Here is a 3,575-nt window from a genome sequence, read left to right as displayed (position 1 = left end):
CAGTGATCTAATGCAGTACTATAGGGCAGAGCCCAAATAGGATATTTAATTAGCTACCAAGAGGATTCTAGTGCAGTGGCCTGGACATACTGTATGGTCTTGCAGCACGCCAATGGCTTGTAGCATGAAGCACATGATTCCTTAGTGACAGCAAGGACCTCCGTGATCTAACTCTGCTGTAACCTGGCCTCATCTCCTACCTCTGCAGCTTTATTTTATGCACCCTCCAGCAAAAACAAGCCTCTCCAGCTTCTCCACTCCCCCCACGCTCTTTCAGGCCTTAGTACTTTTCCCCCCAGAGTTCCCACTACCTGGAAGGCCCTTCTCCACTCATGTCTACCATGAGTAGGTAAACTGTTGTCCAGGGTCTTATCTGTGCAATGGTGACTAGCTGAAAAGCCAGCTTGTCCCAGGGACACACTTGTCTGACTGGACACTCAGAGGATATATACTTTTGGAGATTCACTTACTCAAAGAGAATGACTTCTAATTCGGAGAGAGGGTTTGTGCTGGAGGAAGCTCTGTCCCTTTTGTCTCCTGGGCACAATGTTATTCATTCTCAAGACTCAGCCTGTTGCCACTGTTGGCTGGGTTGGAAACCTTCCTCGCTACCCTGCAACACCACTGTTCTTCACTCACCCCATAGCCCTGTGGTCGCCTCAAACTCCTGGCTTATCATAGTTACACCATAAATATGTATAACTGTGAAAGCATCTCATAGGAAACTCCAGTCACTGGCCAGTATTTCTAATACCACCAAGAGCAACTGCTCTGTTTTCCAGCCCCCTGTGCTCTATCTAAAGAGATGCAGAGGGGACCTCTTTCCCATCCTGCCCTTAAGATCAGGGGCCCTTTAACTCTTGCCCTGAATCAGTGCTTTGCCCTCCTTGGAATTCATCTTCAGCAATACCCTACCTCCCCGTACACTGGCCTTCCTACCAGATCCAAGGAAGTGCCGCCCACTCACTGCCCACTGGGCCTTCAGTCATAACTGGAGTTGCCTCCATCTGCTCCAATCTCCTGGTCCACTTCTTAAACAATCATCCTTCAAGAACCATCTTCTAGTAGCCTCTGTTGATTTTCCATTCTCCTCCAAACAACACTCTCCTTGGACACAAAGTTGGGGTGCCCCAGTGCTGACAGCTGTTTTCCACCACGCAGAAGGAGAGAGTCTGTCAATAGCACCTAACCTTGGTGCTTCTCACCCGGCTGCCTTACACTCTGTCATGGATTTTCCGTTTCACAAAGGGGCCTGCTTACCACACTCCGCACTCACACGCATTATCTCCACTGGCGGGGCCCCTCTTCCTAATTTAGACAAAGACTCATATAAACAAAGCCCTCCTTTTTGTTTCTATAGCATCTTGGAACTTTTCTTGGTTATAGCAATGGCATTCTGATCAGTATTTGTCTTCTCTTTCCACAGGTACCCTGTGGGTTTGTTGAGGTCAGGACCTTTGCCTTACATTATAATCTCTGTAGTCACAAGCAAAGTGCTTGGTTCAGAGGAAGCAAACAACGGCATTTATCAAATCAATCAAACTGTAAAGTGCAGAAGTCTCCAAACCTATCATAAGTGTAAGTATATAGCCTACTCATACACTCAATCACTCATCTGTCCATTTATTTTCATTCACTTATTTTTAATCACATGAACCACACTGAGCCTTAATTTTCTCAGCTATAAAGTGTGAACAATGATCTCTCTTCTGATTATCTCACTAGAAAGTTGAGCATCAAAAGAGGAATGTTAAAAAGGAACATTTCAAAATGAAGTAAGAAAAAAAAAGGCACCATGGTAATACATGCAGACACTTTGGAATCATTTTATCCATGGACTTTTGACATCCATGAAAATCATAGTTTAAAGCAGCACTACCCAAGTGGATTTCACAAAATTAGGGATTTCTCAGAAACCGAATTCTGTGGTTAATGTTTGGAAATGAACTTTTTTTTTTGAAGTTAATTTATCTTTTTAACAGCAAAGTTTTCAGAACCTTCAATATGGCAATACCATCACCATACATCTCCAAGCAGTGATGAAGTGAGCAGATTCTCCAAACTTAATTGATCAGAGAACCTTGCTGCTGGTGAATTAGTTAATAATCCAGTCCTCCATCCGCACCCCAACCCCCCAGAACACCTTTTGGAAAAAATGGTCAGGAAAGGATTACATTCAGACACACTGTCTTCAAGAAAATTGGCACCAAACTCCACCCAGCAAAGGGACCATCCTTTCAGGTTTATAAAATATAAATCCTTTATAAAGGTTTTCAGAAAACTAATGAAAATCTCAAGAGAGGCACTGTAGTATATTAAATTATTTCCCTGAAGCTCAATAAAGCTACAATATATTTCAAGACAAGTTTATTTTTGTAACTACAACTGCATTTTGAAGGACTTGAGGTCCACTGCAACCATCATTTTCTGAATCACCTCTCTCTCTCGCTGTATTTCTCTATCTTTCTTAACCCCCAACCACTTAAAGAAAGACTCCTTCTGCTGGGGGAGGTCTGTGTAGAAAATGATTATAAATCAACTTGGTTCAACACTGTTCACTTACAGGAACGTTTGCTTCCTGTCAAGCCAATTTACTCAGTGTTTCGATATGTATTCAGTCCAGTTTCCATCCTTTTGTTTATGTCATTACCTCCACAGAAAGTCTCTTTCTTTTTCTTCACTCTTTTTTTCCTCTCCTTTTGCCACTTCTTTTTTCTCTCCTTTCTTCTGCCCATTCTTCCATTCACCCACCAACCCACAAACATTTATCTGACACTGTGTGAGATGCTGGAGGAACACATTGAACTAAGACCTGTTCTTTGATTTCAAGAAATTTAAATAGACAAATATGTTGAGAAACTGAATATAGAAATGGACAATAGCCAGATCATTTATAAAAAAACAGAACTCTGACCTGCAATCTGCAGCAACCGAAAAAAGCAACCCCTTATCTACAATGAATGACCTAGAAAGCCAGCCTGTTGTAAGTCAGACTTGCTGGAAGCAAGAGCATCTCTTTACAGTCATCCAGGAAGCTAAACATTAACTTCTGCAATAACTGGCCCCAAACATCTGGGATTTGATTACTAACTGGCAGCTTTCCTAATTTTTGTCCCTGTGTCCAACTTATAACCAAGCAGAGAAGGCCATATCACATAGGATACCCCATTTCTGGTGAGCCTGCCTCTAGCTATCCCAGGCCAACAGCCTCCGCTTAGGACATACCTGAAGCCTTCATCTTTTTCCAGTATAAAGTTTTTCCATTCCTACACCTGCCTCTGAGTCTCTGCCAAAACTGATGGTGGCTGGCTGTCCTGCTGCAGCAAGGCCAGAATTAATAGACTTTGCCTTTCTCCTTTAGTTGGCCATCATTTATTTCCACAAGTAAACAATGAAATGTGCCATGCAATGTAATCAGCATATAATAGAGGGATGTTCAATATACAATAGGTACACATACACATGCACACACACACAAACACACACACATATTGAAGAGTCAAATCTTCTAGAAAGGATTAAAAGAGGAGATAAGATAGATCAAGGAAGGTTTTACTAGGGAGGTGCCCATGAGT

The sequence above is a fragment of the Manis pentadactyla genome, chromosome 3 (genome assembly GCF_030020395.1).
Source record: "Manis pentadactyla isolate mManPen7 chromosome 3, mManPen7.hap1, whole genome shotgun sequence".
Taxonomy (NCBI): Eukaryota; Metazoa; Chordata; class Mammalia; order Pholidota; family Manidae; genus Manis; species Manis pentadactyla.
Note: the sequence above shows the minus strand (reverse complement) of the source record.